A 14675-nucleotide genomic window follows, 5' to 3' on the forward strand; every position below is an offset into this window, starting at 1 on the left:
GGGGTAACAAAGGGTATAAAGTGTTTGGGTAGCAGAAAAAGGGCCTCCTAGCCTTGAGAATGCCAATCATGTTAGCCCTTCAGAAACACGATATTGATGGACATGTTTCTTTCTGAGTCTTTAGTGTAAAGCTGTAAGAGCAATATTTTCCTCGCAGTGAATCACCCTTGTCAATTTGGGTGACTTTTTCTGGAATTTTGTCTTGATGTAGAAGTTGCATTTGTCACTAAACTGATCCATTTCAAGTTGACTGGGATACACCTTTTGAAAAACACTTTATATCTCCTAGTGCTAAATAGACTTCAACCCATCCGATCATCCTTAAGCCTGATCTTTTCAATGATTCAAAAGGTAGAGATTCTTAACTTCTATGAGAATAACTGCTTCGGTTCCATGTAAACTTGGATCATGCTTATTTTTTCAAATGTTTCATGTCTCTATTCATCTTCAAAGTGTCTCTTTCTCACTTATCCAATTCAAGACTAAATCAGTTTTCTAAGATCTGGCCAAAAATTTCGCATGCATGTCATATCACTAGAACCAGCACGAAAAGAACTATGCACAAAATGGACACATAATGACTGACTGCCTTTTTTATTGAATAAAGGATAGAAGGGTCCGATAGCATAAAAAGAAGAAGAAAAGACGACAAAATAAGCTACCATGACTCCTCTCTGTCTAAAAGAGGAGTGACTTTCCAGTTGCTAAGCGAAATCTAGCCACAGACTTGCACATCAGCATTACAACGATATTCGACCATTTTTATTGTTGTGGATTCAGCACTCAAATTCTGACTTTTGATCAAACTGTTCCCCATATTGGCTATCAGATTTCAGGATTGACAACATGGGAATTTTCACAACACTTAATTCGCCAAAGGACTTGGACGAATTCTCATGTCTCCCTATCATCACAGATCATCCAAGCAGAGCATGTCCTGTTATTCAAAATTGGTAGAAGTTGCCTCTATTTTTATCACAAACTTGCCTTTTCGTGACCTTAGTTGGATCAACAATAGTGGTTCTTGTTCCTTCGGTTGAGAAGATGCTTTTATTTCCGAGGGATCTTTGATTGTTCTTGGTGACTCGCCATTGCAAATCAACAAACCGACCACCTTTAACTAACTTTTAATTCAAGAAAAAACAAGCATGTTAGAATAAATACTCTATTTTCTTTTTTTCCTTTATTCTCTTTTCTCTTTTTTTTTTGTTTCTTTCCTTTCTCTCTCTTTTTTTTTTTGTTTTTTTTTCTTTCTTTTTAAAAAAAATCATTTGATCGAACTTAATGTGGGTTGCCTATGTATCATGTTGGAACATGAATCAGATCATTGTTCGGAAAAATCAGGAATAAAGTAAGTAAACTAACTTTTTTTTGGATTTTTAATTATTTTTTTTAATTTCCGAAAGAAAGACTTATAAAAGAAGAAAGAAAATATTTTTGGATTTCGATTTTTTTTTTGAGGATTTCTTTTTTTAAAGAAAGAAAGACTTCTAAAGAAGAAAGAAAATATATACATCTTTTTTTGAATTTTGATATTTTTTTTTGGAATTTTGAAAGAAAAACTTCTAAAGAAGAAAGAAAATATTTTCGAATTTTTGCACTTCTATTTTGAATGTATGAAAGAAAAACTTCTAAAATTAAAAAATATTTTTGGATTTTTCTTTTTTAAAAATTGGGGTCTAAAAGAAAGACTTTCTAAATAAGGAAGTAAAGGAAAATACTTTTTTGAATTCTTTTTGAAAATTGCGGGTCGGAACCGATAAGGTTTGCCTACGTATCTCACATCCGGTGAGAATCAGACCCGCGTAGTTCGGTAGTTTTGACGGAACAGAGGAAACATGACTTTAGAAAACATTGGCTTATTTTTTGTTTTTATTTTTTCAAATTTTCGCAGAGTTTCGGATTTCAAATACCTACCTCTCTCTCTTGTTTTTTTTATTTTCTTTCCCTATTCTAGCAGGTATTCAACATGCAAGCCAAAACAAACAGATATGCAAGTAGCACGTAAGATTGTATCATGATGGTCTATTAATTTGGGTACACCTGTCCTAGACGGACTCAACCCCTGTTTTGAGTCCCCAAAGTCAAATGCACGTGATGCAAACAAGCGTTCCTACTAGGGATCCCGCATGAGGCAATGTTATTCTAGTTTAAAACCTGGTGTATTGTTCTAGACCTGGCTTACCTGAGCGGACAACTCGAGCCGGGGGGGGGGAGCATACTGGGAATACAGAAGCTTCACCGGCTTTGCAACTTATCCGAACCTCGTTCTAAAATTGGGATATGACTCTAATAGAAAAGAAGCCACACGAAGTGATCGCTTCCCAGATGATTTAGAAGACTCAGGGAGAGAAGGGTTTCGTAACAGTTTATATATAGTCCAAGCAATATCAAAGCGGTGTCGCGCCCCTTTTTTCCTTTCCTCACGGAGGGAATCGGGTTTATGACATTTTGGTTGGGACAACTCTTTCCTTTTGGGAAAGGGGGTTTGCATTTTTGAAGAGTCGCCACCTACGATTTTAAGGTGCGTTAGGGCACCTATATAGTTCATTTCTAACTATGTTTGATAACCAGAGATAGGGTAAGAGCTTGAAATTATCCTAAGGGGAAGGTGTTAGGTACCCCTCAGGATCCACTAGTGTGGTTCCCGACCAGACAGTTTTTATGAATTTGTACAATTAGCAAGCAAGCAAGTATGGCTCAAATAGTAGGGGATTTAAGTTTAACACACAGATGTTTGAAAGACAGCGAGATGGAAAAGGATTATAATATAGGCATGTTCATGAATGTAAAGAGGGGTGTCCTAGGTTTGTTTGTAATATGGATCACATCAGTACAATGCCCGGTAATCACTCCTTAGAAAAGGGGTTACGCGTGGCATTAGCGCACCGGTCATCGTTTCCATATCTACCCTTTCCACCCGTGAAGGTAATTAAAGTGAAGGTTGGTCTCGACCCCTATCGCATGCTGTTACCCATCCCTTCCTATTAGTCCCTGAGGAATTTAGGACTCCTATCCTATAAGAAGGAGGTTATAGGCAGACCCTCAGGTTTAAAGGCAAAATACTAAGGCGATATACAATAACAAGTAGGACTTCAATTAAGGGGAGCATGGAAGACAAACGAAAGGCTCAAATATACCTCCACAGGTAATACACATAGACAGCATGACTCTTACACAATTAAAGTCTGAATTTAAATCCTATGCATGGTATCTAAATGATAACACCAGAACCAGATTTATCACATGACTCAGAAAAGAAGTCCGAATCAGGCTTGCCTACTGATTTTAACAGTTGATAATTAGACACTAATCACAGAGATGATTCTGGTTTTATTTAAAGTTGATTACCTAAGGCTTGCCTAGGCATAAAACAATGTGCAGCAGTTATTCAGAATTAAGTATGGAAATTATTTTACCCTAAGAGCATGTTGTTCTAGTTGATACGAATGCAGAGATTATTACCAGCTTTATTTAGAAAAACACCACAATGTGAGACTATTTTTTTATTACCTTTTCATGAATCAGTAATTAACTAGGCGTCAAAGTGCAAACAAGATCCTAGAACATGATATCTAATATGCACATGAAAATGGCAAGATTGTTAAAAAAATAGAATCCCTAAGGCATGATTTCTATATGCGCACAAGTGTCGCAGAATTATTGAAATGTGACTTCTGAAAGTACGAGAGTAACGGCTTTTATGCCAATGCTGTTATTGTCCTAGGAGCAGGATTTCTAAGTGATAGACATAAAATATGGATTAGTGATGGATGAGATGCTGAAGCAAGAAAACATGGGTCCTAAGAGCATGATTTCTAATGCATGTATGAACCCTAAACATGGTTTCTATTGCACAATTAGGAATATAACCCTAATAACATGTTTTCTACCCTCAACAACTATAGCATGCATATTTACCCCATCCATTTTCACTAGCCACCCCAATACTTGTTTACAATAGGTTATTACAGACCAACATTGAAATGAATTACATAAATAGCAATGAAAATAAGAAGTTACACTATAGGAAGCCTGATTAGGACTTCCTCCCTGAGTTACGTAACAAATCACTTCAAATGCCAAGATTGTTCCATAGCCTTTCCCATATCTGGGTGTGTCAGAGTTCCCTAAGGACCTCAAGGGATCCCGGGCAGTGCTCACACCCAGATTGCATAACCAAAATAGAGTGAGTGCAGTGGAAGGGCCAGCTTTTATGGGTCCAAGTTCAGAGGGAGCACAAGGATCCCAAAGCAAGGCTTACACAAAAGGGGCGGAACCTAGTGGTCTAAGAGTAGATGTCAGAGTGCTTGACATAGATTTAAAAGAGTTGAGTTGGAAACAGTTTTGAAAATGATTATTTTGAAATAAGTTTGCAACAGCAACAGAAGAGTTGCTTAGGGAAATAAAGTTTTGAAAGGGGAAGGGGATAGGAGCAACAACAACTTGGAACAAGCCAGCACACACAGAGAACAGTTTTAGAAGTTACAAGCAAGGAAGTAGGGGTTGGGGACATAGAGGGCCCAAATAAAAAACACATGAACCTGGCTGAGAAGAGGTGCATATAGACTAGCAAGTACAAAGAACAGGTAGGGACTGATTGGTGTCCAGAACATAAACAATTACTTCAAAGACTTAACAAGGGAATCATGCTTGAAATCAGAATAGTAACAAGATATATGGACAGGGTATGGGAGTAGTCATGCAGGAGTCTATTACACATAATTAGTCATGACTTGGTATTAACAAAGTACATTAGGAGACATACTAGTTGAGGGGCATAAACAGGCACTCAAGTAGACAAGCCAATTACATTTGACCAAGAGAGGGCAGAACTTAAGCATGCTGAGTAAAGCAATAAACATGAAGTGCAATTAAACAACATGAGTCATTAAGTCAGTGCAGAAAGAGACAGGGATCGACAAACAGTTGAGCACATAGAGTTGAGTTTCAGAATTTAACTAGGGACATATCAGTTAAGGAAGAAAAGTGCAGAAAAAGTGAAGCAAGTAGAGTTCCACAGTCTAGCCTTGGTTTTCCGCCGGCTAGACAAAGCAATAGCACAAGTAGTAGAGAAAGAAGAGAGAGCTTGAGTGTGTATGTGCGTGTTCTGAACTATTGTTTGTGTTGTTTAATGAAAGGACTTAGTGTATTTATAGCTTTAAAAATAGGTCGAAAATAAGGTAACAAGTACTGACTTAGCATAATTATAGAAATAATACGAATCAGACTCAATTAAAGACCTGGACTTCCTTCAATTAGGGAGCCATGGTTCAAATGGGTACAAGTTGTATCAAATAAGGAAAAGAATTGCTTGTAAGACTGATTTCACCATAATAGGAATAGTAAAAGCATGTAGCATGTAATAAGGACTAAGCACAGAATAGTTTAAACATAAGGAAAGTGCACGTTAATTAACAACATATTTGTGCATATAAACAAGGTAGAGTACAATTTGATTCTGAAAAATCAGTTCAGAGAATCACGAATTAGATTGAAAATCACAGGGAATCAGCACTAACTAAGGAAAGTATCACAAAATTAAGGAAGCAATTTCGAAAAATCAGTACAGAGTTACAAGGAAAATACCAAAAAATCAAAGATGTAGGTTTAAGGAGATTACATAGAATCAACATAAATTATGTGAACGATCAATAAAACAAATAGTCAGACCTATTACACGATAAATAGCACGGGTTTGGACAAAATCGGAGAAACCTTAAGAATGAATTAGAACAGGAAGCACAAGAGCATATAGAACACATATAAAGCCTAGAGTGTTCATGATAGTCATGCAAACACATCGCAAACAAACTCAAACTTCGAATCGAACCCAGAAGCATTAGGGTTTCTTGACAAAAATAAGCAAAAAGGAAAGACTCGGGTAATGTTTAAACATGATAAAAATCAAAGTAATTACTAAAATTAGAAAGAAATCGTTTCTGTAAAAAAGGTTTTGAAACCCTAGTCTGGAAAATGAAGAAATCGTTTGAAATCGGAGAAGCATTTTGAGGAAAACAGGTGAAAACCTTAAGAAACCCATAGATCCATCACAGATCTAAAAGGATCGGAGGATTTACATCTTGGTTTTTTTTCAAAAAATCTGAAGAGTGAGGGTTTCATGGAACCCAGAGAAGATAAGAAAACATCAGATCGTTATCGGTCTTAGCCGGAAAGCCATGGATCTGACTCGAACAACCATGGATGGAAGTTGAGCAAGATCTGGACTAGATCTCTTCGAGATCTTTCCACGAAATCACAAAAACGAGCAACCAAGAGACGTAGGAGACAGGTATACATCTCAAACAGCCATGGGAATCCATGGATTGAGTGAGGATCGAAGGAGATTAAGGCTGGTTTGGGTGGCGGCGGCTAGGGTTAGATTTAGGTCTCAGAGAGAATTGGAGAGGAAAGGGGATTCTAAGGCGGCGGTTAGGTAAGAAATGAATTAGGTTAGGGGGTTGTTTAGGTTAAAAAAGGTAATAGAGAATTGGGGCCATTGATCTTAGAGATCAACGGCTGGGATGAGAAGGGTAGGTGGGAATCCGGGTTTGGGTATGGTTTAAAAGGGTATGGGTCAACGCTGCCCCTCTTTACCCGGAAAGAATGAAAAAGTTTCCGGGTAAAGAAATGATGGCCGATTTTGACCGAGCGAAACGGTTTGAAGAGGTTAGGCCGCACCCCGGCTTTCGAGCTGCCTACATATCTCTGGTTTTACAGGAATCGGGCCGTATGTAGTTCAGAATTCACCGTTGAAGTATACCGATGAGGCAATTACAATAACGGACGCAACATCTAGGGTTGTGTGAGTGGACGATTTACGGGAATGGTTAGGCTTGATATGGCTGCGGGAAGTGGAGTGGGATCGCTCCTGCCGGGATGGCCGTTGCTCGCCGTCTTACCTGCAAATAAGCAATACAAGCATATATTGTGCGTAAATTTAAACATGATGCAAATTCCTGTCGGACCATGAATGTTGTATTCGGACGATGAGGATGACGTCCTTAGACCATGATGTCCTGGTCCATGAAGTGTATGATAAAGGATTCGCAGGCCATGAAATGATGTTCTTGGGCTATGAGGATGGTGCCTCCAAACCATGACGCCTTTGAATAATGATATGCAAAAGTTTGAAAGAGATCCTCAGGCCATGACATGGTGTTCTCGGGCTATGAAGATGGTGCCTCCGAACGATGACGCCTTTGGATGAGTTGACAATATTTCAACCCATGAAGTATGTGGTGATCTTTCAGCCATGCAGGTGTAGTATGAGGCAAACTTTCAGCCGTGCAATGCAGTATGAGGTGATCTTTCAGCCGTGCAATGCAGTATGTGGTGATCTTTCAGCCGTGCAGATGCAGTATGTGGCGATCTTTCAGCCATGCAGATGCAGTATGTAGCGATCTTTCAGCCATGCAAATGTAGTATGTGGCGATCTTTCAGCCGTGCAGATGTAGTATGGGGCGATCTTTCAGCCATGCAGATGTAGTATGGGGCGATCTTTCAGCCATGCAGATGTAGTATGTGGCGATCTTTCAGCCATGCAGATGCGGTATGTGGCGATCTTTCAGCCATGCAGATGCAGTATGTGGCGATCTTTCAGCCATGCAGATGTAGATGTGGCGATCTTTCAGCCATGCAGATGTAGATGGAGATAGGGTTTAGTCTCGGAAGGCAGAATGGTAGCCTTATGCAAATTGGAAGGCAGGATGGTAGCCTTATGCAATGCAAATGCAAATGGAGACAGCGTTTAGTCTCGGAAGGCAGAATGGTAGCCTTATGCAAATTGGAAGGCAGAATGGTAGCCTTATGCAATGCAAATGCAGATGGAGACAACGTTTAGTCTCGGAAGGCAGAATGGTAGCCTTATGCAATGCAGATGCAGATGGAGGTAGAGCTTAACCTCGGAAGGCAGAATAGTAGCCTTATGCAAATTGGAAGGCAGAATGGTAGCCTTATGCAAGAAATGAAATAGCAAATGAGAGTAGAGTTTTCTTAGCTGATAGCAAATTGCAGCATTGTGATTACTGGGAGCATTGTGACATACAGAACATTACTGGTGCATGTTGATAGCAAATGTTGGTAAGTGCAACGGTTCGAAGAGTCATATTTTTGAACAATGTTTGTTCCAAGGGCGTATAGTATGTTCAATAATTTCGTAATCCTAGTGCCTGCATCCGAAGAGAAATTGTGAGTTTTGTAAGGGGGAAGGTTAGTTCGTATCCCCACTGGTTTTTGCATGACGCATTCGGTTTCGATCTTGTGATACCGTCTGTATCATTGGGGTAGCGTTGCTAAACAAAGCAGTTTCAATAATAATCATGCATGATTTTGTAAAAAATATGGCATAAATTAAAAATAGCTTTTAGATGAACCGACGACTGTGACGTAGTTCAGGACATTGCAACCTCTCCTGCTACGGAATTTTGAGGGTCCTCCTTAAAATTCTGCCTCAGTTTGATGGGTTGATGCTTCTGACTATTGCTCGTGCGGCGATCGGCTGAAATTACTTCGGAATTTTGAGGGTCCTCCTCAAAATTCTGCCCCAGTTTTCAATTGCGGGAGGGGGGGGGGAAATGAAAATTTCATTGAATTGTGACCGAACCCATAGGGATGACTACGTATCCCCTCTTAAACGGGAATCATGTCAGTTGTAGTTCAATTTACATCATATAAGGAAAGCATAAAGTTTACACATAGTAACGCTTGACTGCATCTGAATTGATCGGCTTTGCCAGACTTCTCCATCCATTTCTGCAAGTATGAGGGCTCCTCCCGTCAAAACCCGATGAACCATGTATGGGCCTTGCCAGTTAGGAGAGAACTTCCCCTTGGCTTCATCTTAATGCGGGAAATTTTTCTTTAACACCAGCTGCCTCGGTGTGAACTGTCTTGGCTTGACTCTTTTGTTGAAGGCTCTTGACATTCTGTTCTGATAGAGTTGACCATGGCAGACTGCATTCATTCTCTTTCCATCTATAAGGGCTAGTTGCCCATAACGACTTTTTACCCACTCTACGTCATCGAGCTCAGCTTTTTGTATTATCCTTAGGGAAGGAATTTCCACCTCAGCGGGAATGAAAGCCTCTGTACCATAAACTAGCATGTAGGGGGTTGCCCTAGTTGATGTGTGGACTGTGGTACGATACCCCAGAAGAGCAAAGGATAACTTCTCGTGCCACTGTTTATACTTCTCTATCATTTTCCTCAATATCTTCTTGATATTCTTGTTGGCGGCTTCTACAGCTCCATTCATCTGAGTCCTATAGGCTGTGGAATTTTTGTGTTTGATCTTGAAAGTTTCGCACATAGCTTTCATAGAATCGCTGTTGATATTGGAGCCATTATCAGTAATGATCGACTCTGGAATTCCGAATCGACAAACAATGCGGTCGCGGACAAAGTCTACCACGACTTTCTTAGTTGCTGCTTTGTATGATGCTGCTTTGACCCATTTTGTGAAATAGTCGATGGCTACTAGGATAAACATGTGTCCGTTGGAAGCAGCAGGCTCGATGGGTCCAATAACGTCCATTCCCCAGGCGGCGAAAGGCCACGGTGAACTTGTTGTGTTGAGCTCGCTTGGAGGTACCTTTATCATGTCTGCATGTATCTGACAGCGGTGGCATTTTCGGACATACTGGATGCAGTTCGTTTCCATGGTCATCCAAAAGTAACCAGCTCGGAGTATCTTCTTTTCTAAGACAAAACCATTCATATGTGGACCGCAGGTCCCAGCATGAATTTCCTCTAGTAGCTTGGATGCTTCCTTTGCGTCGACACATCTCAATAATCCTAAATCGGGAGTCCTCCTATACAGGATTCCTCCGCTATGAAAGAAGTTGTTGGACACTCTCCGAAGTGTGCGTTTTTGAGTAGGATTTGCAAGCTCTGGGTATTCTCCTTTTGCCAAATATTCCTTGATATCATGAAACCAAGGTTTTCCGTTTGCTTCCTCTTCAATATGGGCACAGTAAGCTGGCTGATTATGGATTTTCACCGAAATGGGGTTAATGAAATTCTTGTCGGGATGTTGTACCATAGATGATAGGGTATCCAATGCATCGGCGAATTCATTCTGGATTCTGGGAACATGCTAGAATAATGTCTTTATGAACCTCATTCTCAAGTCCTATACGTGATGCAGATACGGGAGTATCTTGGAGTTCTTGGTTGCCCATTCTTCTCGTACCTGATGTATAAGTAAGTCTGAATCTCCGATCACTAGCAGCTCTTGCACATCCATGTGAATGGCCATTTTGAGCCCTAAGATGCAGGCTTCATACTCGGCCATATTGTTGGTGCAGAGGAACCTAAGTTTAGCAGACACTGATAATGCTGACCGGTTTTTGATATCAAGACTGCTCCTATGCCAACTCCTTTGAAGTTTGCTGCTCCATTGAAGAACATTCTCCAACCATCATAGGGTTCTAAAAATGTCCTCTCCTATGAATGATACCTCTTCGTCAGGAAAATACATTTTCAGGGGTTCGTATCCTCCATCCACGGGGTTTTCAGCAAGGTGGTCTGCCAGTGCCTGTCCCTTGACCGCTTTCTGAGTCACGTAAACAATGTCAAATTCACTCAACAGGATTTGCCATTTGTCTAGCTTGCCAGTGGGCATGGGCTTCTGAAAGATGTACTTCAAGGGATCCATTCTCGATATGAGATATGTAGTATAGGCAAAGAAGTAATGCCTCAGCTTTTGAGCTACCCAAGTCAAAGCACAACAGGTGCGTTCCAATAGGGAATACCGGGCCCCGTACGGGGTGAACTTCTTACTGAGATAATAAATGGCTTGTTCCTTCCTCCCTGTTTCATCATGCTGCCCCACAACGCAGCCGAAAGCTCCATCTAACACTGCAAGATAGAGTAATAAGGGTCTACCTGGCTCGGGCGGGACTAAGACTGGTGGTGTTGACAGGTACTCCTTGATTCTCTCGAAGGCCTTCTGGCAGTCCTCGGTCCATTTACTGGCGGCATCCTTTTTTAACATCTTAAAGATTGGCTCACAGATAACTGTAGACTGTGCTATGAATCGGCTGATGTAGTTAAGCCTTCCCAAGAAACTCATCACATCCTTCTTGTTCTTCGGCGGTGGTAGTTGCTGAATGGCTTTGACTTTCGATGGATCCAGTTCTATTCCTCGACGGCTCACAATAAATCCAAGCAATTTCCCAGCAGGAACCCCAAATACACACTTTGCGGGGTTTAGTTTCAGGTTGTATCTCCGCAGTCTATTGAAGAACTTCCTCAGATCTTCTATGTGGTCAGTGGCTTTCTTAGATTTGATAATAACATCATCCACACCTCTATCTCCTTGTGTATCATATCATGAAAGATGGTAGTCATGGCCCTCATGTAGGTGGCCCCTGCATTCTTCTAGCCGAATGGCATCATCTTGTAACAATACACTCCCCACGGCGTAATGAAAGCCGTTTTCTTAGCATCTTCCTCATCCATCAAGATCTGATGATAACCAGCAAAGCAATCTATGAATACTGCACCTCATGCTTGGCGCAATTGTCAATCGGGATGTGTATATTTGGCAAAGGGAAGTCATTTTTCGGACTGGCCCGGTTGAGATCCCGGTAGTCAACACAGACTCTGACCTTCCCGTCTTTCTTTTGCACTAGTACAATGTTGGCTAACCATGTCGGGTACTCAACCGCCCTGAGAACCTTAGCTTTGATCTGCTTGGTGACTTCTTCTTTGATTTTCAAACTCATATCAGGCTTGAACTTTCTGAGCTTTTGCTTTACCGGTGGACACATTGGATCGGTTGGTAGTTTGTGGGCCACAATAGACGTACGCAGACCAGTCATGTCATCATACGACCAGGCGAATATGTCCTCATACTCCTTTAGAAATTTTGTGTATTCTTTCTTCTCTGATTGCGAAAGGTGAATGCTGATTCGTGTTTCCTTGACGTTTTCTGCATTTCCTAGGTTGACAATTTTGGTCTCGTCCAGGTTGAACTTAGGTCTGTTCTCAAAGTTCTCAACTTCTTTGATAATCTCGTCACGTATGTCATCTTCCTCTGAATCAATGTCCGTTTGTTGCATTGTCTCATTGCATGTCACAGTCATTGGTTCATCAAGATAAGTAATAGTAATGCTGTATTGGTAAAGTAAGGAGAGAAAACGATAGCAATTAATTCATAAGAAAAATCAGAAATGCTTTTGATAAATTGAATAACTGTTTTGAACATCAAAGATCTTATTGCGGGAATTGAAAAAATGCAAAAAAAAATCATTTAGTAAATAAAGCAGCGAATAATGTTTGTTTTAGCCTTGCTACTCTGAGGCTCGTCGGGCTCTGGTTGTCCTGATGCTCCAATTCTTGAGACGTGCCCCTCTGCTCACAGCCCGTATGGAAGGGCCTTCCTCCCCCTCCTCCTCGAGCATAACACAACAGTCCATATCACTATCCTCTAGAAACAAGTTCTTCGTGGTTGCAAGTGCTTCTTCTTCATCCGACCCATAAATAATGTCGGTCTGTTGGAAGGTCTGCTTCAGATGCGGTATTGGCTGCTCTAGTAGGTAGTAAGGACCGCGCCATGGTGGCGACCAGTTATTGAATTCTTCCCAGGTGTATTCATATCCCAAACCGAAGGTAGTGCCATGTTTGTTGAGTTTTATGGGTTTAGAGATCCCTTGGAGGTTTTTGCCGAGCCCTTTGCCAGGTTCGTACCCACTACTCTCGATTTTGTTATCCTACCATTTGTCTTTGTCGACAACATTGACCCGCTCGATATGGTGGTAAGTTTCTCCACCCAGCTTCCTTCTTCCCTCGATCGCTGGAATGGTCTAGAGACTGTATATAGGGTTGCTACCGTCACCGTGAATGATCACTTCCTGGTGATTCCATTCGAATTTTACTGCCTGATGCAGCGTTGATGCTATGGCCCTAGCGGCATGAATCCATGGTCGTCCCAGCACCAAGTTGTAAGACGCTGGTACATCTATCACCTCGAAATCGACCTCGAACCAGGTTGGTCCCATCTGCAGGCATAGACTAATCTCACCAATGGTGGATCTCTGAGAACCATCGAAGGCTTTCACATTGATTTCTCAATCCTTTATCTCATGTAGCCCTTTGCCCAACTTCTTGAGTTTTACCAACAGACAAATGTTAAGACCGGAACCTCCGTCGATCAGGATTCTGGTGATGAAATAATCTTCGCATTGCACGGTGATGTGCAGTTCTTTGTTGTGACCTAGCCCTTCAGGTGGTAGCTCGTCCTCATAAAAAGTGATCTTATGGATTTCCAGCACTTGTCCTACCATATTAGCCATTTCCCCACCGGTGATGTTACTTGGCACGTACGCCTCACTCAGTACCTTTAACAGAGCATTCTTGGGTGTCTTGGAATTTTGCAGCAAAGAGAGGATGGATATTTATGTTGGCGTCTTGTTTAACTGGTCGATGACTGGATATTCCTTGGCCTGTATTTTCCTCTAAAGATCGTCTGGACCTGTCTCAATGAGGGTTGGATGATTGGAGGCCTGCTTGCTTGATTCAGCCAGATGTTCAGGGGTATAGACTCTACCAGTTCTTGTCATACCCTGTGCTGCGATAGTTTCTTCAATCCTGGCCTTGCCTTTCCTTCTTGCCTCGGCTGTATAGTCCCAGGGTACATCACTTGTATAGAATGATGGCGTGGTAGACATCGCCACTAGGATCGGCGCGACTATTCTCACTTCGAATGGAACATGTGCCTTGGGTGGCAAGACTGCAACCTCAAATGGTGCGGGTGCATTTGCTGGAGACGTGAATTCAACCTCAATTGGTGCTGGTGTCTTTACGGGTGGCGTTGCATCAAATTCAAGAGGTATAGACATGTTCACCTCAGCATCCTCACACGGTTGGATCTGGACTATGATTGGATTGAGAGTAATTGCTGGTTTCTTTGGGTCATCACCTTCTGCGATCAACACGATGGATCCCTCGGGGTCCCAGTCATCTTCTAGTTCAATCATGTGGATACCTCTACCCTTATGGTCTGGCAGAGGGTTGTTGCGGACATTTGGAGTGGGTTTTTTTTCCACAATGATCTTGTTATCAATTAAAGACTGTATTTTGTCTTTCAAGGAGCGGCATTCATCGATGGTGTGCCCTTTCATATCGGTGTGGTATGCACAGGACTTGTTTGGGTTAACCCACTGAGAAGGGTTCTCAGGGGATGTAGCAGGGATGGCAGTGACATAACCAGCAGCTTTGAGCCTCTCATACAGCTGATCGATGGGTTCAGCGATGGCTGTATATTATTTTGGAGGTCTGCGATCAAAATTAGGTCGGGGTCTAGAGATGTTTTGGTGTGCAGGGGGTGATTGATAATGGGATGGTTGAGCATTGTAAGTTTGGTAGACATTAGCGGGTTGTGAGTATCTAGGTGAGGTAGGTTGGTATGTAGGAGGTGGAGATGACTGATAAGTTGGTGGTGGAGCTTGGTATGAGGGTGCTTGGTAATTTAGGGTTGGATGGTGTATAGGTGGAGGTGTTGGGTAAGCTTGGTATTTAAGGGGAGACTTGGTCTTTTGTGCAACCATCACGGCCCCTACGTCCCTTTTCTTGGACACACCACCGGACTGTAAGGCCTTATTTGTAGCTTGCAAGGCCTCGAGGTTCGTAACCATACCGCTTTTAATACCTTCTTCAATTCTTTCAATCAA

The sequence above is a fragment of the Nicotiana attenuata genome, chromosome 11 (genome assembly GCF_001879085.1).
Source record: "Nicotiana attenuata strain UT chromosome 11, NIATTr2, whole genome shotgun sequence".
NCBI classification, from domain to species: domain Eukaryota; kingdom Viridiplantae; phylum Streptophyta; class Magnoliopsida; order Solanales; family Solanaceae; genus Nicotiana; species Nicotiana attenuata.